The 21,194-nt window shown below is 42.5% G+C and overlaps 1 protein-coding gene across 1 annotated transcript in view; it reads left to right on the top strand.

Annotated features, from left to right (window-relative positions):
• The first annotated feature begins 2,957 nt into the window (after positions 1 to 2,957).
• Positions 2,958 to 21,194, top strand: part of Cab39 (calcium binding protein 39) — an 80,015-nt gene continuing 61,778 nt past the window's right edge. Inside the window, exon 1 of the mRNA XM_057761892.1 lies at positions 2,958 to 3,334. The gene's annotated coding sequence lies outside the window, so the exon portion shown is untranslated. The remainder of the gene's footprint in view (positions 3,335 to 21,194) is intronic.

Below are 21,194 nucleotides of genomic sequence, written 5' to 3'. Positions count from 1 at the left end.
GGGTTGGGAGGGAAGCTGTGAGTCAGGCTCCGAAGTCCTTTCCTAGATGGTCTAATTAAGGCAGGGAAATACCTCTAGCCTGCAGCCCAACCTCAGAGAGGAAGAGAAAGAGATAGGGTAAAGGAAGATTTACACAGGACCAGCACTGACTCTAGGGAGACAATAACAACAACACAGCCTTATGACCCTGTGCTCTGCGGCGGACTTGGCACAGGAAAACCAAGGGTTCCTGAGAAAGTTTCAAGACGAAAATGGAGAACTTTCCAGAAAGTGGTAGCATGTGCAGGGAAATAGTGTAGTAGGTACCCCCAACAGAATATGGAAATTATCTTTCAGTGTCAATTCAAGTGGCCAGATTCAAATTAGAATTTGTTAACAATCCCTGTTCTGGAAATTTCTACTGTTTTGCTGGTATGACTCTGAACTGTTGGAGGTTTATCGAAGTTAAGAGTAAATAAGGAATGCTAATCTGAGCCCTCAAACCAAGGCGTTACACTCTGTACATGGAATTATCCATCCTATACATTCTTTGAGACTGTGGGAAATTAGGTATATTTTTATGGATATAACAGAGATGAAAAAGAACTCTCATCTTAAAACAAAGAGAGTCAAGCCAGGTGGTTGTGGCGGCGTGGGCCTTTAATCCTGGGAGGCAGAGTCAGGCAGGTTCAAGGTCAGCCTGCTCTACAGAGTGAGTTCTAGAGCAGCCAGGACTACTTTGGGAAAATCCTGTATCAAACAAACAATCAAAACCGAAGAGAGTCCAGCAGGTTGGTATACTTTGTGATCCCAGCACTCAGAAGGCAGAGGCCATAATTTCTACCAGATCAAGGCCAGCCTAGTCTACACAGTAAATTTCAGATCAGCTAGGGCTGTGGATAAGACCTTGTCTCAACAAACACCACCAACAAAAGCCTTATCACCAGCAACAACAAATCCAGAACCGTGTGAGAGCCAAAGTCTGGTGAAGTGAGGTTCAGAATTAGCTAACATTTACTCTCCCTTGGATTTCACTTTGCAAAGGGCCGGAGGCCACACCCGCTCTCCACCCTTCCACAGTTATAGAGACAGTTCTTGCATGCTGCCTTCCCAAACTTGGAGGACTCGAAGAGTCTGGCTAGTTTTCCCTTGGAGCTTTAAGGGCGATTGGGATGAACTATGATTGGTTGAATGGATTTTAAGTGTTAAGATGCTGATTTTTTTGGTTTTTTTGAGACGTGGCCACCCTGCAAAGCCAAGGATAACCTTGATTCTTCATTTTCCCCCATCACCCTCACGTGCTAGGATCACAGGTGTGTCCTATTATACCTGACTTTCACATACACACACACACACACACACACACACACGGAGGGAGTTCAGACAAGATCTTGCTATGTGGTCTTGAACCCTGGGATTCACTATGTAGAACAGGTTGGCCTCAAATTTGCAGCCTCTGCTTACCTAGAACTGGCATTATAGTCAATCAGGTCCCCAGACCCTAGCACAACTGACACCGTGAAGGAAGTACTATTCAGGCCTTGAAATGCCAGAATGAGAACAAAGACCCTAATCCATCAACGTCTATAGTTCTGGGAAAGTCCGTAACTGTACTAACCTTGCTTTTTGACTTCTGTAGCTCTGCTTCTGACGAACTGTTCTTGTGAACTGAGGCGTGTCAGCCCAGATTTGAGTTTTGTGCTTAAAAGCCCATCCTGAGAAAGATTTGGGACTGCACTTGGGTCCTGAACACCCAATGCAGTCACTGGCTCCGAACAGAGACTTTTTACCGGCTTGAACCCATGTTTGAGTGGTATTCTCTGGCGGATACGTCACAACAATGGGCATGTGTCACCCTCTTAGTCTCTCTCGGCTAGGTCTCCGCTCTCTTTGAACCTACCCCATAATAGCCAAGAGAAGCACCACCAGCTCTGCTAGAGGGCTCAACAGCCTCTAACTGCTGGCCTTGTGGAATTCCTCAGGCCCTTCACTCTGGTCTTCATACCACAGCGACAGTGCTCAGAAAACCCTCCACAAGGTCAAGTCCTACGGATAGCTTCCCTTTCTCGGGTACAGAAGTCCTCACGGGAGGCTCCCATCACCTTCTTTTCTTTAGGGGGCCACTGGAAATAGTAACCCACACCGTCTTCCCTCCTCATCCAGTGCCCTACACTATCCATTGGTACACGTCATTGCTTTGTTTATTTGCACTTTCTCACAGGCACTTACAAAGACTGCTTAAGGTTCACCCTCCCTCCCCCACACTGTAGCTGTTCAAATATCCGGCTAAATCACAGATCTAAAGCAAAGAAGCTTACTTGTGGCATTTGGGTACCAGACTTTGTCATCAGACCCTTACAATTTTATTCCTCTGAGTATACTTACGGCAGTTGCTGTTGTATCACTGCATTTATATTTTTACTTATTCATTCATTCATTTATCTATCTATTTATTTTGTTCATATATCTATTTATCTGTCCAGCTATCCGTCCATCCATCCATCCATCTATCTATTTATTGAGGCAGGGATTCACACAGCCCAGGCTGGCCTGGACCTGTGTTGCATAGGATGACCTTGAACTCCTAATCCCCCTGAGTTCACTTCCAAGTGCTGGAATTACCAGCGTGCACCACTACACTCCTCTCTGGAAGTAGGATTCATATCCTGCTTGAATACTTTTTTTTTTTTTCCTGTCTGGAGATGTTAAAATGAAATTGCAGGCTCTTCGCAAGCATGAATAAAGTTTTAAGCCTTGAGGAAGCGGGCGTGTGTTCCTTCAAAAAAAGGGCTCGGACGCGCAAGAGGGACTGAGGGCCAAACGTTGACTCCAGTTTGGCATCTGCCCCCACCTCATCCCTGTCCTGCGATTCAGGCGTCTTGAGTCCGCCAGGACGCCCGGCGGCGCCCGAGGCTGCAGAGGGCGTTGCGACGCCGCCCGACGTCGCACCTTCGGCGGCTGCGCAGTGCGCACGTCAAAGCCGGGCTCGAGCCGGAGCTGGGCGCGGGGCGCCAGGAGCCGCGCGGCCTGAGAGACTCTGAGGCTTCAGTAGCCGCGCGAAGGCTGAGGCGACCTCAGAGGTGAAGGCGGTGCCGATCCTCAAAGCCACAGCCGCAGCCAGCCCAAGCGCAGCAGCGCGGCGGCCACCGCGGGAACCCCCTGGGCCACCGTCCGCCCGCGCAGCCGCCGCCGCCGCGGGAGCCCGTCGCCGGGAGCAGCTGCGGGCGGAGGACAACGGAGGGCCGGAGCGCCCGAGCCGCGCCGCGGGGACCGAGCGAGCAGCCCGAGGCGGCGGCGGCCGAGGACGGGGACGGCGACGACACGGAGAGGGAGCTCCCTGGCCCGGCCCAGCCCCGTGAGTGACCCTCCGGCCCGGCCCTGCTCGCTACGCGGACGCCCGCCGGCTTCCGCCCGGCCCGCCTCCATTTTCCCGGGTGGTGGTGGCGGCGGCGGGAGCGGCCCGGGTCAGCCGGAGCCCCGGGCACCGCCCCTGTCCTCGCCGGTGCTAGGTTCCCGGGGCCTGCCGGCCGGGGCTGCGACTAACCCGGAGAGAGCTGGTCCGGCCAGCTGTCACTCCCGCCGCGCCGGGGACTTGGAGTACCTAGTCCCCGAGTCCCACACACCCTCCCTGTTAGTGGGACGCAGGCACTATCTTTGTAGGGACCCTTGCAGGAAAATGCTTAACTGATTTCTGGCTAGGAATTGTGCGCTCGGCGCGTTGCCGGGTTCGGTTGGAGCAACCCAAAGCGCCGACTGCGTGCCGGTGCCTTAGCGACTTCGAGGTGAACCCAGCCAGGAGGTGGCCTCTCCTGGGGAGCTTTAACGTTGTGATGTGAGAGATAAGACCGGGTACACAAATAACCGCGACACTAGGCAGGAGGGGATAGATAAGTCCTGTTTAAGAACTACCGATCGCTGGGAAGGTGCTCGGGGAAGACCTGACCTGTCGATCGTTTGTTTCCGCCTTCCCACGAATCTGGGAGGTTGCCTGGGTGAGGCGGTGCTAAACCGGGTCTAGGAGACTCGATTGGATTTGGGAGGAGAAGGAGGTTGCGGAGAAGGGCGTGGAGGGGCAACCAAGCCACAGAGGACAAAGGTACAAAGAGCATGGGAATGTTGCTAATTCCATCACCGAGGGCCGCGGTAGGTGGGGTAGTCTGAAGAGGCAGTTGGGGGTCAGATCTTTGAATGGCGTGGAGGAGCTGTTTGAGCGACCTTCCACGGGAAACTTAGAACTCATTTTTCAGTGACTCATGAAGCCGGAAATGTATGCTAGGGCATATTAAAGGCGCTCTCATGAAAGACAGGCGAGCAGAGAAGGCCACAGTCGTTGACATTGTTCCTTAGGTATTAGGCAGTTTGAGATGGATTTTTGACAGCTTCCGAGGTGTTTAAGTACATCTGTGTCCAAGCCAAGGAAAATACCTTTTGCCAAAAGTGTCACTAGATAGATACGCGCTTGGTAGAAGTTATGGAAAGAGGTCCCTAAATTTACCGCCTCTTCGCACACAAGGAGTTTGTGTTGGTGAGTTCTTTAAAATTGCTTCAGAACTTCGGGGTCTCCGTGTTGGAATTGAAATTTAAACTGCAAATTTATAAAAAAAAAATGAAAAAAAAAACTGTTAGCAATTGTCTGGACAGACAGTTGGACATACACCCTTTGCTGAAAGGGTAAGTTTTTTGTTAGTTTTTAGTTACGAAAGTATTGGATAGCCAGAAGTGAAAGTTTTTAAACTATTTCATAGGTTAAAAAAAAAACCCAGCAAGTAATTAATAACTGCTAGAAGCCTACAGTATATGACTTGTGGAATTGACTTAGAACTTAATACTGATTTTGTAAACTCTTGTATGAACAAGGAAATACCTACTTTTTTCAGTTTTACATTTTTCTTTACCAAAGTAAGACTTGATCTAGCTGATGCTGGTGGTGTACACTTTAGTTCAGAAAGGCTGAATCTCTGTGAGCTTGCGGCCATCCCAGTCTGCTTAAGGAACTGCAGACCAGATAAGATACACAGCGAGACCCTGTTTTGTTTTTTTAAGATATGCTCTTTGAAATGTGGAAGTAGGAGTCCATCTCTCCTTTCTCCACTTCCCTCCTCTCCCCCCACCCTGCCCCCATCTTTTGAAACAGGGTCTATCACTGTGTAGCTCAGGTTCTTCTCCAATTTGCCATCCTCCTGTTTTGGGCTTCCAAGTGCTAGGATTACAAAAACAACTAGATTTTTTTTTTTAAGTTTATCTTCTTAATCTTACCTCTTAGATTTTGTTGCTGTCAGCATTTTTGCATATTTCCTTTTTGTTCTTTTTCTATGTCTATTTTCTTTACGTAAAGAGATACACTATGTGTATTTATTTATTTGTTTATTGGCATTTTGAGACAGAATCTTACTCTGGCTCAGGCTGTCCTGGAACTTGCTGTGGAGGCCAGGCTAACTTAAAAACTCCAGAGAGTTTTTCCGACTTAGCCTCCTAAATGCTGCAATTGCAGACATGAGCCAACAGCGCCAGTATGGAGTTTTCCTATGTGTTTGTTTGCTTTTTACCTGAAAAGTTGCATTGTTATTTACAGTTTCTTGTTGGGAGTATATTTATTAGCTTCTCTTCAAGGTTTGGGCGCATCGCTGCTTACTGAATGTGTTTTCATTTGGCAGAATGCGTGTATCTGATTATGAGAGATGGAGAAGAGCACACAGCAGGTACTTTTAGAAGGGCACTGAGGGGCTGGAGAGATGACTGGAGAGTGAATATTGCTCTTGCAGAGAACCTGAGTTCTGTTCCCGTTGTGTTTTCAGAATCCAGTTCGGTACTGTACGGCTCCAGCGGCTCCACACACTCCATGTTCACATACCCACATGTGTACATAATTAAAAAGAAAATTAAATGAAGGGCACTGTGAAAAGATTACATTCATGGCTGATATATTGTCTCCTGTACAGTATAATGTTGTGACCCTTCTACCCTCTACCTACTACTAGAACATGGTCTCTGTACTAGGGCTGTCCACAGGGGTATGCTTTTTAATCATGCCATTAAAAAGATTCAGACTAAATGTATTTCTTTTTGCTGGCACACAAAATTTAGTGAAATGATATGCTGTCATTACAAGGAAGCATTTTTTTAAATGTAGCTTAGTTTAGTTTATTGGCATTTTAGACTGTAGGTCTTTGTATTAAATCAGCTATTATTCCTTTTGTGTTTTGCTGTTTCTCTTTTGAACAGTGTAGAAAATGAAATGATGAAGTAGACTGGGTTTTTTTTGTTGTGTTTTTTTATTCCATACTGGCCTTGAACTCAGATTTACCTACCTCTGCCTATCAAGTGCTGGAATTAAAGGAATACACCACCACCCAGCTTTGTTCCTGTTTTTGAGACAGAGTCTCATTTAGTACTTCATACTGGCCTAAACTTAACTTTGTAGTTTAGGCTGGCCTAGGATTTGTGGTAATCTTTTTGCCTCAGCCAGATGCTGGGATTACAGATGTTTGCCAACACTGCAGACTTGAGTTTTCATAAGATGAATATGAAATAGTTTGAACAGTCCAGTTACTTACTGGGTTTGGTTTTATAATTTGTCTTATGTGAATCTTTATTGTATATTGCAAAATGTATATGCTATATAGCATCTTTGTTATTTTCTAATACTCAAAAATTTTCTTTTGGTCAATTTTTGTTAAGTATGGAGTTTTGTAGCATTTGCTGTATTCTACCAAGGGCATAATTTTCCTGAGAAGTTGATCACTGACTGTTGATACTTGTCCTGCTGACTGTATAAATAAAAGTATAGATGTAGACAGACAAAAATCATACTCCCCTCCCCACAAGCATAAAAGAGATAAAATCTAGTGATAGGCCAGAATTTCAGGTGGCATTTTTTGGGTACCATTACTGACTGATCTTTTAAATCTTACCTCTTAAAAAAAATCCATTCGCCTCTTTTTCATGGGTCATTTTAATAAGGTGTTTGCTTTTTGTCATAGATAATATGAATAGCATCAGAATTTTTATTTTTGTAGACAAAATTTCTCCATGTGATAAAGTTTGGGAAAATGAAGTCTCCATGGATCCCTGAACTAGGTTACTTCTGACTTTGGATGCTTTATTCCAGAGGTGTGAAGATACTGTATTTGTGTCTGTGCAGAACAAACCAAGTAGCTGAATTTTCACAAGGGTATAATCACTCTGTTTTTTTGTCAGAGAAAACTGATAGTCAAACCTTTGGTAAAAGAATGTGTGAGCCAGGCAGTGCTGGTGGTGGTGCACGCTTTTAATCCTAGCACTCGGGAGGCAGAGGCAGGCAGATCTCTGTGAGACCAGGCCACCCTGGTCTACAGAACAAGTTCCAGGACAGCCAGCGCTGTTACACAGAGAAACCGTGTGATAAACTTGTGTGGTTTTATTTTTGTATTTTTTGTTTGTTTTATCTGGGGTCCAGGTGTGTAGCCCATAAGAACCTCCAATGGTCCTTGTGCTTCATCCTCATTTGAGTGCTTGGGTTATAGACATGTTACCAGTATGGTATAGTGCCTAGCTAGAGTAGTCTTGTATGGAACTGCATTTAGTTTCGTTTGTTCTTTTGAGAATGGGTTTCTGTATGTAGCCCTTGATGATTTGGCTTTCTAGACCAGCCTGGCCTCAAACTCAACAGAGATCCTCCTGCCTCTTCTTCCCTAGGGCTGAAACTAAAGTGAGTTCTGGAGCCTGGTTTTATCACTGTCTCAATCTAGTGGTTGTGATGAAGAGAACACTTGGCATTACTTATAGACTAGTCTGGGAATAAAAAAAAAAAATGTTTGATTTCTGCTTCTCAGACCATCCAAGATTATGAGAAGAGTTATTGAGATTCTTGGTAACAGAGTTTAGATTGAAGGTTAATGGCTCATTGCCGTCAGCATCGTGTGTGCACAGGCGTATGTGTTGGTGTGTATAGTCCTCTGCTATTTTTATCTTACAGAACTTAAGTTTTTGCTGTCATTTTAACTTTCCCCAGAAAGGAAGGGCAGAGGAAGATAGACTTGTGGTCTATAGCAGCTGTAAATTTAAACTGGCAGAGGAAGGGGGAATGGCATGCAGAGAATTACAAGAGGTCAGTCAGGTGTGAAGTAGCCGCAAAGGAGAGTGCTAAGGCCTGCCCAGGCCATTTGTGGTGACTGTATCCCTTACATACCTATTCCTTGAGTATTTCTTGTAACTTGAGACCTTGTCGCTCTTGAGTCCCATACCCACTGGATTGTTCTAAGCTGTAGGTTTATGTTTGCTTGTTTATATGTTTTGTGGGGGAGTGGGAGACAGGGTCTCATTGTGGACTAGTTGGCCTCCAGTTCACTGTTATAAACCGGTCTAGCTTCCAGTGTATGATATTCCTCAGTTTCTTAGGTACTGACTAGCTTACAGGCATGCACCACCATACTCAACTGTGTGTGTGCGCATGCATATTACAAAGAAAGGAAACCTAGTTAACCAGTGTAGTGGCACCCTGGTTTTTTTGAGCAATTATTCTTTGGTGCATTATTCAGTGGGTATATTGTTGACTAAGAAAGTACAGTGATGTTAAAACATTTATTAATTTTATAATTTTGATAAAATGTTTGCCTGAGAAACAAAACAGGTTTTGTGACTTGGTTGATACTTTATAGCTTTGTCTGTCTAATGGCCCATAACTTGCCCTCTAACAATGTGCTGTTAAATGTATTGGTCATAGTTCTTCCCCCAAACCTGCTGTATCAAGCACAGGAAAACAGCCTAAACAGGTTGTGGTTTATAAATCTATGCTGGCCCACTCTTGGTCCCTGGGATTTGGAGGACAGGACTAATCTCAAGGTTAAAAGTGTTGTGCTTCGATTGGGATATTTACCTCTGCTTCAGTGGGTTCTATTACTCCAGACAAGTTCCTGAACTCCCCTTTAGCTTAGATTCCTCAGATAGGAATGGTAGGACTACATCTGAGAGTTGTAGGGATAGTGGCCCAGGCCCATACTAACTGTCCAGACATCATAAGTTTTGTGATGCTAATAATAGAAGAAACTTTAGAACTTCAGAAACAATCTACTTAGAATGGTTCTTTCTGCGGATGGAAACACTGAAGCCTGCTCTAACTGGAGGCAGTATCTGGTTAATTTTGCAGGTAGGGTTTTCTGCAAAATCCAGCCACTTGCCCAGGGTTGCTCTACAGCTTATGAGCTGTGGGGTTGGAACTGGAGCTAGGTATCTTTGTTCTAGATTGTGTGAGTGAAATTTTTGTACTTTATGCAGTAATATCTTTTTTGAACCTCATTTTAAATGACAATAATTGTATTCCGTATATGTTAAATGGCCTTTGCTTTTTTTTGTTTTAGCATAGAAGAGTTCATAATTTTGTTTTGGGTGACAGTATGAATATTAAAGGTGAAATAGAGAACCAGGGGAGACGAACAAAGATTACTAGATAAACTTCACATGGCTACTGTTACCTGTTGACATATTGGACAAACCTCTAAGGTGGGTAGTGTTGTCTCCATCATTACTGATGAGAAACCAAAGTGGAGACTTAGCTAAGGGCATACAAATACTGCAGCTGAGCTGGGATTGGAAACCAGGTCCACCCCACTTCAGAACAGGAACTCTCTGGACTGAGCATTAATTACTTCATCATCTGAGGTTGTTTTACTTGCTCAGAAAGGCTTTGGTTTCTTGTTGAGCATTTTTGTGTTAGTGTTCTAAAATGGTTTATAAAGGCAGTTGAGGATTTTTAATTGATTTCTAAACAATAGCCACATGTTATAATCCCAAAAATGATGGTTTGTTTTAAATGCTTTAGTTGTATAGTCATAATTGCTCAGTAGTGTATAGTTTAGTTAGACCAGTGGAGAGCGTTTACTTTTTATGGTAGTCCTACTGTGAGGATGAGAAGCATGTGGGCAGTAGGCAGGGCTGGGTTCTGATGGGATGACTAATGATGTTGTCAACTCTGGGTCAGTCATCCTTGATTCTACTAAGAGGCCTAGGTTGGAAACTCCTCCAGTCTATATTGCCCTATTTTCTGTAATCGTGTTGTGGGGGGTTGGCTTACCTTTCTCTGTAGGGTTGTGTTTGTGGTGGTGAAGGCTGTTTCTTTATGAGAACTTGAAAGCATGTGACTGACTTCACTTGCACACTTTTTTTCTCCCAGTTGGTCAGGTGCCTGGAGTTATTTCACACTGTTTAAGTACTCTGCGTAGGGTAAAGGTGAACAACAAAAAAGTCTATTTTGTAATTCTCTACCTTTGTAGTTACAAAATGTTGAGAACTAATGTCAAATGGTAGTAAAGTACAAGTTTAATAAGTCAGATAATGATTAACAAGTTCTCAAAGCCTCCCTCCCGTGAGTTGCTTTGTCACAATTGTGAAGTCCTATGAGCTGTTTGGGGGAAGGGAAAAACATGAACCAAAGGCAGTGAGTGGAAGGAAGGACCAGACCTGGAGAGTCAGGTTGGAGATAGCAGTTCCTAGCAGATGTCTCCTGATGCTCTACCTGCATTAAGCTTCTGCACCATCTGAGCTACCACTCCTTGCCTATCTAGGATTATAATAGTGGCCAAAGACAAGGTGACACACATGAGTAACAACTCCTCAGGTAGCTTTTGTTTGATTCACGTGCTATAAACTTTCTGCTAAATACTGTTTTTAAATGCTGACTTCAAGAAATTGTTGATCTATCTAATCAACCCTTTTATGCTGTAATGGCAAACTATCTTCTAGATAGGTACTCCTGACAGGCAGGCAGGAATTGGCTCACCAGTACAATCTATACAGATCTCACCCTCACCCCATTACAAGATCCCTTTATCCTTTGTTCAGCCTTTAGGAGTTATAGTAGGTATATAAGTTGTTTGGAATTGAAAGTTTTGGGGTTTGTTCTCACTTTTGAAAACTGTTTTTGGGTTTTTTGGTTTTTTTTGAGACAGGAATTCTCTGTATAATAGCCCTAGTTGTCCTGGAATTCACTATGTAGACCATGTAGGCCCCACAGAGATCCTCCTCATCTGCCTCCCAAGTGCTGAGATTAAAGGCATGTGCCACCATGTCTGGCTTGAAAAACTTTAAGGTATCTTCTTGCTTCCCTTTGGTTTTTTTTTGTTTGTTTGTTTGTTTTTAGGGAAGAAAACGTTTCTGTAAATAATAAATGACCCAGGCATATGCTAGCGTGATAATATTTGTAGTCAGCTGAGATGAACTGCTTAATCAAAGGACATTTTTCTGTTCACCTGTCCCTGCTGTGTTTGCACTGGAAAGTGATTTACATCATAGAAAAGATTGTAGTAGAAAGGTAAAGGATCCCGCTTTCCTGGTAAGCTTATCAAGTTGTGTTTTGTGGAGTAGTATTAGTTTTTGATAGTAGCTCTGTAATTTGGGTCTTTTTAGGGGAGGGAGGCAAAGTCTCATGTCCAGGCTGGCCATGAATTTTCTATATAACTGAGGATGACTTTACAGTTTCCATTTTTCTGCTGCTGTTTCCCAAGTGTTGGTTATAGACATGTATTACAGTTTGTTTATTTTGTTTTGTTTTAGTGATTGATCCCAGGGCTTCATGCATTCCAGGTGGATGGTCTACAACCAGGCTTTATCCTTAGCCCCAGGTTTTTAATTTTAACAGATTATCTTTTCTGTGGAACGTGTCAGAGAAAAATAGTGCACATTATGACCCTTTCCAAAGACACCATAATGGGCAACACTTTCCAGCTTACTGAGGTTACTTGATCATAGTGTCCCTTTCCCTGGGAAGAGCCACAAAGACCTTAAAAGAGAGGTTCCATTGGAATAGTTTGAGAACTGTTCTCTTTGCACACTTAATGGTATGATTTTCATAGCATTATTTCCTGGTAAAGATGTTAACATTTTTGTTTTGTTTTGTTTTTTAATGGCAATCTTGCTCTGTAACTCTGGCTGACCTGGAACTTGCTAGGTAGACTAGGCTGGCCTAGAACTTTGGCAGTTTCTCTTTCTTACTTCCTGAGGGAGCTTTACAGGTGTGTGCTACCACACCCAGCTGGGAGATGATAACTTTTTATCAGAATTAAAATTTTTGTCTTAAAGTGAGTCTTTTGCCTGCATTTATGTGTACCACATGCATACTAGTACCCATGGAGGCCAGAAGAAGGTATCAGATCTCCTAGAACCAAGGATACATGCGGGTGCTGGTCCTCTGGAAGAACACTGCTGTATCTGCAGCCCATGAAGCAAAGCTCTTTTATTAAACTTACTTTATATGATGCTTTCCAGTATTCTAGATTTGTTAATGCTTGTTAAAACTATTAGAAACAATTTACTATACAGTTTGAGATACATGGGTTATAAACACAGCCGGTAGAACAAGAGTGAAGCTGTTGTACTATAGAGACAGTTCTGTAGTGGAACAGTTCAGAAGCTCCAGGCCTTGAGAGAGCTATATGCTTCCGGGATCATATTGTAGGCCCGTTCTTTTCTTGTTGGCGAGGTAGTGAGAGTAGACTGCTGTCTGTAAGGAAGCTGTGAAGGCTCAATAAGAAATGTGCACAGACTCTGGCATGTTCCAGGTTCCTAGTACATGGTAGCTGTTATGGTGACTGAGGCTCTCAGAGCTCTTTTTCTATGCCATATATACTTCCAGAAATATTTGATGACTATGGAAATTCTTTAAGTAAGCCTACTCTTTGATCTGTAGTTGAATGTGTCATTTGTTGTGATGTCAGCAGAATGGACACACTTAAAAGTTTTACCTCCTAGTTACGAGCTTTATGGTACAGTATTGCATAACTAAAAAGTTTTTCTTTTACACAATTCCTTAAGTAGGCATGTAATTAAATACAAATGTATCCATACTAGTCCAGCATCATGGTGCTTGCATGTAATCCTACCTCTCAAGATGCTGAAGCAGGAGCAGGTTCACACATTTGAATTTAGACTGGGTTGCATAGTGAGACCCTGTCTAGACAGTGTGCATGCTTGCAACAGTGATTAGTTTCTTACAGTTCTCTCTCTCTTTTTAAAATGATTTATCTATTTTTATTTTATGTGCATTGTTTTGCCTGCATGCATGTCTGTGTGAGGGTGTGTGCCCCCCACCTCCAGCTTAATTGACAGGATTTCATGGAGGTGCGATGGTTCCAGCCATGTGGCAGGTAGTAGTTGAATCATATTTGTGCATGTGTCTGCAGGTGCCAGGGAGGCCAGAAGAGGGTGTCAGATCACTGAAGCTAGGATCCTCTGGAACTGGAGTTACAGTTGTAGCTGTCATGTTGGGAATTGAACCCAGGTCTTCTGGAAGAGCAGCCAGTATTAACCACCAAGCTATCCCCAACCCTGTTTCTTTTAGTTCTAATTCACTAAAACAAAAATAAAAGTTGCTATTTCTTATTTTACCCCCATTTCTATAGGTTATTTTTAGTTCTCCTATTCTTACTATTTCTACTATCACTGGGGCCTTAACCCAAGAAAAGAGACAGAGGAGGTTAGTAATGGTGGAGGCCAAATCAACTATTGTCTTAAACGTAGCCTACTACTTCATGTATCTATGTGACCCATAACACATATGAGTGTTCTGGCCCAGGAATAAATTCTTCCTCGCTTGACTTTTTTTTTTCAAGACTTTAAAATAAAGTTATGTTTCATAATCCCCTGCCCCCGCAAAGGTCAGGTGTGGTAGCATATGTCTTTCATCTCAGCACTTGGGAGGTAGGTGACTCTCTGAGTTTGGAGTCAGCCTGGTCTACATAGAGTGCCAAGACAGCCAAAGCTGCATAGTGAGACCCTTGTCTCAGAAGTGTATGTATGTATGTATGTATGTATGTATGTATGTATGTATGTATGTAGTGTATTTAAATGTGAGTGTGTTCACATAAGTTTAGGTGCCTTCCTGGGATAGGGGTGAAGAAACACTTGGAACCAGAGTTACCAGAGGTTGTGAGCCACCCACCATGGTGCTGAGAACTGAATTCAGGTCCTCTTCAAGAGCAGCAGGCACTCTTAACTGCTAAGCCATCTCTCCAGACCCCTGGTGAACATTTTTTATGGGAGTTCTGGTGTACCTGGGGAGGGCTTCTCTGATCAGTAAAGCAAATAGTCAGTGGGGTTACTAATCTGGGCTAAAATAAGACTGTAGACAGCATCCTCTGCACATGCCAGCTCAGTATGAAAATAGCACAGGAATTCTGTGCTGGTGTAAGCATGAAGTCTGAGATAAAAAATAAATAATGGACCTATACATGAATACCAGTTGCTGATATGTTGTCAAGACCTATATAAGTATTCGGCCCATTTATAAGAACCCAATGTTTTCATGTGTTCAATAAATTAAATAATACCCTCAGTTATAAATTAGAAAGGGTCCTACATTCAGAACTCTGGTGCAGAGCTTAACCTTGTACATGACATAGCTTGTTGTCTTGACAAGACTGGGATAATAGACCCATTCTGGAACATAGCCACACCAAGTCTTCTGTTTAGGCAGTGAGTTACCGTGAGTGCTGATTAAGGAGCTGAGAAGAAATGGAGTTTTACAGGAAGACTCAGAGAAGTTCAAGTGCTGTTCTTCCACAGAGTGGAAAAGTTAAAATGTACAAACCACACATCTGGAAATTGGTACGATTGCCGTACACCACAGCCAGGTGTTGATTTCTAGAAGCTCCAGGCCATTTATTAGCTATTTCCTTTCTTTCAGGATTCTAAGTAAGGAAAGCCTTCATACACACCCCACCCCCCAACACACACACACACACACACACACACACACACACACAGAGTTTCTCTGTAGCTTTGGAGTCTGACTTGGAACTCACTCTGTAGCCTTGAACTCATGGAAATCCGCCTGCCTCTGCCTCCCAAGTGCTGGGGTTAAAGGCGTGCGCCACTGCCACCTCACCTCTGGTGCATTCATGCTGTTTTAAGTTGAAATATTTTTGATGTTTCTACGAAATAATTCTATTTTGCTAGTTAGGTTTTTGTTTTGGAGTTTTTTGTTTGTTTGTTTGTTAAGTCATTTTGACACAAGCTAGAGTTAATCTGGGAAAAAGAAACCTCAGCTGAAAAAAATGCCCTCATAAATAAGTTTGTCCTTTAATCAAATCTGTGAGGCATTTTCTCTCCATCCCAGCACTTGAGAGACTGAGGCAGGAGGATCACAGGATTGAGGCCAGCCTGGGTTACAGTGAGATTTTACCTTTAAAAGGAAAATCTTGCAATATTGCTATTTTCTCCCTTTTACTTAGCATGTTTTTATTCTGGCCAGGACAGCAGGACAGTATCAGGTACCAGCAGTGTGTCCCTTGTATCCTTACTTTGTTTTCCAAGAGCTTGTGCTCAGGAAGAATTCTCCCTTTTTGGAGAATACTAAACTAAGAAAGCCCAAAGTTAAATGTCCACCAGTGCCAGACCCAGGCTCTGTGGCTCACATGCTAAACCTCTTACTCCGAGTTGCTCTGTTTGTGTTACTAGAATAGTAATCTTCCCAGGCTTGCTGTGAGATAGTACAGGTGAAGTGAATAGAGTAGAACCGAGCACACAACAAACAGCAGTTGTTACCCTCTTTAACAGGTCCCGGTTTATCTACACTTGCTGGTATTTTATAGTTTCTAGAGCCATTTTGGAAAGTGCGGGGATTATCAGCATGATGTTTCACTGCACCTAGCCGGTTATAATCTTAAACTTACACACTCAGTTAAAGAGCTAAAGAGTTCAGCCCAGTAGCCATATTTTATACAAAGATACTTGATTTCTTGCTAGCAGTATTACAAATGTCAGGACAGAAATATTCTGGCTATGAAAAAAATAAATGTCTTAATATGAAATATTTGGGATCACTGAAAAAAAACTAAACTCTTTTTAAAGGATTTGTTTATTATGTGTATAGTGTTCTGCCTGCATCTATGCCTGCAGGCCGGAAGAGGGCATCAGTCATTACAGATGGTTGTGAGTTACCACGTGGTTGCTGGGAATTGAACTCAGAACCTTTGGAAGAGCAGGTAGTGCTTTTAACCACTGAACCTTCTCTCTAGAACAAAAAACTAAACTTTTAAGAAACTGTACAGTCATAAAAAGTGGGAAGACTAAGCAAGAAAAAAATCCCTCATTAGTATATTAAATTGTATTTAGAGTGTATGTACTTGCATTATGTGTGTAAGTGCTTGGACGTACACATGCCATGGTGTGCCTATGGAGATCAGAGGACAGCTTGGAAGAGTTGGTTCTCCCCTTCCAGTGTGTGGGTCCTGGGGATCGACAGCAGGGCCTTTCCATGCTGAGCCATCTCAGTAAAACCCACTCATAAACCTCAAGATATTTAAGAACCTATTTAATGAGTGCAATCACACTCATAAGGGGGAAGGGGAGAAACGGTATCTCTAGCCCTAGCTGTACTGAAACTCACTATTTAGTCCAGGCTGACTTCGAACTTAAGAGATTCGCCTGCCTTTGCCTCCCAAGTGCTGGGATTAAAGGGGTGCGCCAGCACCACCTGGCTCTGAGAAAAGATTGCTTAGTAAGAAACTTTTAGACTGTTGGGGAGGTTTTTTCTTATCCACATATAGTGCTGGGAATTCGACTCGGGTACTTGCATATGCCAGGGAAGCACTCTGCCTCCCAGCTACATACCCGTTCCAGGAAATCAGTTTCGATAGATAGGTACATTTTGTATGGGACTATTCCGGGTAGAAGAATAAGGTTGAAAGAGAATTTATGTGGTTACTTAATAAGAGCTTTGAATGACAAAACAGACTTCTTCCCATTTCTTTCAAATGATTTAAAGGGGTGGGAAGTGTGTGACAAAGTGATAATAAAAGGTTGATATTTACCTCAATCTGGTAAAAGTGCTGAGTTGATCACTGCCACTTGCTTGCCAGCTTTTCTTTTTGTTTTTAATGTCCCTGGTATTCTATTAATGTTAAATGGAGACTCAGAAAGTTTGCTTTAGAGTTTTGTTGAACACCTCTAACAAACAGCAGGGCCTGATGGGGACTTGGTCTGATGAGAACATACACTGTTAGCATTGTGTTCTTGAATGAGCAAACTGAGCAGGATATTGGTGGGTTATTGACAGGACAGTGCTGTTAAATACTTTTCAGATAAGTTATGTTCTAAAACTCTGGGGAAATGTAGTATCTAAGTAAATAAATGCAGGTGGACTAGGTGGAGGCATTAAGTTGATATCTTGAGAAGTGGTGTTGTTCAAGGCTAATTGGCTTGAAAACACAGGGTAAGTGCATACAGTTACCAGTAAGGCTTTATTTCTGGGAAATACTATGGCCTAGTTTATATGCAAGTTGTTAAGATGTTCATTTCATGTAAACCAGTAAAAATACATTTTATTTTTCATACTTACTATAAATTATTGCCAATTTAAAAAGGTTCTTACTGGTTATGTGATTGTAGTTTCACTCTGAATATGCTGAAACTTACTGAATCGTATGCTTTAAATGGGTAAATTGTGAATTATATCTCAGTAAAATTGTTATTTTGAAGTCTGTTTTAACTGCTAAGTGTGAGAAAATGGTTTGACTCTTTAAATCTTTTCCTTTTTTTTTTTTGTTGTTGTTGTTATTGTTTTTGTTTGGGGAGTGGTTCAAGACAGGGTTTCTCTGTGATTTTGGAGCCTGTCCTAGAACTAGCTCTTGTAGACCAGGCTGGCCTCGAACTCACAGAAATCTGCCTGCCTCTGCCTCCTGAGTGCTGGGATTAAACGCATGCGCCACCACCGCCTGGCAATCTTTCCATTGTTAAAGGTATTTGAAAAATGGTTTTTCAACTTGTGTTATCTTTGTTCTGTTGGTGTCACCCTCATTTTGTTGGTGTGTTGGTATTTGGTGCAGTGTCACATGTGGAAGGTGAAGTTTGTGTTACTACCTTAGTGATAAAGGAGAAGTGAAGTCATCTCTTGAGCAGTGAGTTCCAGAACATTGGATTCAAGACACTTGGTATCATCTGATGCTGTACACATAAAAACCATGTCTCATTGTTGGCTTTTATGTAGTCTTCCATGTTGTGAAAAGCAAGCACAGAGGTTCGTAAGCCATAGTAAAATAGCTCAGTTTGGAGTAGAAAAGAGATCATGTGAAGACACTGGGCTTTTAGGAAATGCAGGCAAGTCAATATAGATCCGAGGGTTCACAAGGAGAGTGCTTGCTTAGCATGCATGAGACCCTGGATTCTCTCGCCAGCACCACCAGAAAAGAGCAAATTCCATGAGAAAGATGAAAATGATGGCGTGTCCTTGAAGGGGAAAATGGCATTCAGTCCACCATCTGGAATGGATGGATGCTGATGGGAGATTGAAGCATTGGGTCATGTTCCTCAGGGGAAATGTCATCCAGTCTGCCATCAGGATAGACGGACGGACGGACGGACGGATGGATGGATGGATGGGAGATTAAAGAGTTGGGGCATGCGCATATTCTCCTGGAAATGTAAGGACTTGTTAATATTTGCCAAGAGAGACTTGTTTTCATCACTAAGAAATATGTAGGCACAGGTGACCCTGTGGAGGGCACTTCTTTGCTCTTGCAAAGAGTGTGAATGGGAACAGAATGGAAAAGTTGACTAGACCAAAATGACAGGTGATAAACAAATGCCCTAATTTCTCAGGGAAAGTATGCGTTAGTGTTTGTCCTCCTGCAACTGCCCAGCTAATCTCTCTTGGTTCACCAGACTGCTCTGGTTTAGAAGACAATATAAATCCTGTCATTAAATGATGCTAGAGTACTGCTGTCTCCACCTGGTTTGACTAAGGCATTGATTCTGGAGTCATCCAACTCACAGGTCCTTTGAAACCAAAGCAATTTTTAAGAGACTTGTTTCTCAGAATGAAAGCTGTGATGTTACGGTATGTCTATCAAATGTTCCGCCTAGCCCTTTCAGGCTTGAAAGAAAAAATTCTAAGAAATTCTGCTTACATTCTCTCTTCCTTTGGTATTACATCCTTCTCAGGAATTGTTAAAAAGAGAATTTGGAATTAATGGTGTTTTTGTTGTTGATAACTTTTGTTTATCTTGTGTTATTTTGTGTATGTGTATGTAGAATATGTGTGAGTTCCTGTGTGTGTGCGCGCATGCGTGCAAAGTATGCATGCTAGTGCATGTGTGTACATGTGTTCAGAGTGTTGGGGGGCACGTGTCATTTTTTAGGTGTCTTCCTCAGTTGATGTGCATTGTATTTTGGGAGTGGAGTAGAGTGGAGATTTTTATTGTTATTTGTTTTCTAAGATAGAGTCTTACTATATAGTCCTTCCTGGCCTCACTGTTTAGAGCAGACTGGCTTTATTCCGCTTTGTTTTGAGAAAAAGACTACACTGAGCCTCCGAGCTCAACTTTACTGAAAGCCATCTCCCCAGTTTATGGTTTGTTTTATTTGGGCCTTGTGTTTAGATTTTAGAGACAGAATTTTCCTATGGAGCCTGAGCTAGCCTCAAACTCATGATACTTCTTTCCTCAGCTTCCCAAGTGGCAAGTGTAGTGCCGGTTTTCAAATGGTTGATATCGATACCTTGTAACTCTTACAAGTGATTGCTTGTTCCTGTATTCACCTACCTACATATTTATATAATTTTTAGTTGATTTGTCTATATCATCTGGATCTGCAAGCAAATGTATCCAAAGGGTATATATTTGCAGGGTCATTTTAGGAGTTAAGTTTAGGATGATCATGAGAGAAAAATTGCATTTTCTTTTATTGTCTTGAACAATATTCTTTTACTTTGTGAATAATAAGCAGACAGTAGTTTTTTGTTTGTTTATTTTTATTGGTTCAGCACTGGAACTTGAACCCAGGACCTTGAATATGCCAGACAAGCACTACCACAGAGCTCCAAGCCCAATGTTTCTCAATCTTTTAATGGCACATTTTTAACCCCTAAGTGTGGGCATGCAGATTATATGGGAAAGCCAAAGATGATGCCACTGTTACCACTAGGCCACTTTGTTTCCCTGGGAGGTTCAGAGGAGAAATGCCAAACTTGTGCTTAGAGCTGCTCTTGTCAGGAAAGATATCCATAGCAGCGAAACCCAGGTGTGTGTGTGTGTGTACGTGCGCACATGCACTCATGTGTTACCCCACTCCCACCTCCATAAAGCAGGGATTTTAGTAAGATTTTATCTTGGGAAATAACTGAAATACTTAGGGCATGGGAAAAACCAGATGTACCTGGATCCCACAAACAGCCGGAACCAGGCCATAAACATTAAGGTAGTCTGTTCTTACTGCATTTCTCTGCTTATTCCATCTTGTACAGAGTTCTCACCTGGCCACCTGCATTTTATAAGTGGTTTCTGGCTAGGTACTGGTCTCCCAGGTTAAACGTCTGGTTTGCCTCTTTCAGCTACCATGCAGATCAGCAGTGAATTGCTTCATGTAGACTGTCACACATACCATTCAAGCTGTATGAGTGGTACATGACAGGGTAGGGATTGATAGAAGAACATAAGAGGATAATATAGAATGACCTATGAACCAGAAATAGTGGTACATGCCTTCAATCTCGGTGCCCACGAGGCAAAGGCAGGTGGGTCTCTGCCAGCCTGGTTTACAGAATGAGTTCCAGAACAACCAGTTCTCTATGCAGAGAAACTCTGTTTTAGAAACAAACAAATAATATTAATAATGAGAATGATAATGATAAAAATAGGGACCTATGACCTTTCTAGCAGAGGATTATTGGTGTGTTAATCTGGCTTGTTTAGGTGTCTAGGATAATAGTATAATAGATTTCTTGGTTATTTATCTTCTCCAGATGACTTGTTCCTATTTGCGTCTTCCCCTTTATCTCAGATTTTAGCCTTAAAAACAGACTTTTTTTTTTTAAGTATACATATCTTCAAGGTACCTGGGGAGTATGCAGAGAGTGAACTGTATGTAATCACAGGCACTCAGTCCCCTCTCTGCCACCACCACTAAAAAGTCACAGTACTTACATTTTTACTCAGTGTTCCTGGAGTGTAGAAGGAGAGACTGGAAGGCAAACTGTCTTTGGTTGAAACCAGTATTTGTTGATTGACAGCGTTTTTGTTTACCTCACCATTTGTATATTGTTTCCCATTTACATTGTGTTTTTGCCTATCGCTTGCTACCCTCATCTCTTATGTTCTTGGTACTTTTCTTAAGGTCCTTGATGAAATGAGACTAGACTATGAAAATGATATGCAAATTCACCTTAGCTATTATTTTAATTTATGAATGGAAATTTTTGTACTGCTTGAATAAAATATATTTTGTATACCTGGTAAAAATAATTTTCTATG

Source organism: Chionomys nivalis, chromosome 2 (assembly GCF_950005125.1).
Source record: "Chionomys nivalis chromosome 2, mChiNiv1.1, whole genome shotgun sequence".
Classification (NCBI taxonomy): Eukaryota; Metazoa; Chordata; class Mammalia; order Rodentia; family Cricetidae; genus Chionomys; species Chionomys nivalis.
The sequence above is the reverse complement of the archived record's forward strand: the minus strand, read 5'-3'. Positions and strand labels throughout refer to the sequence as shown.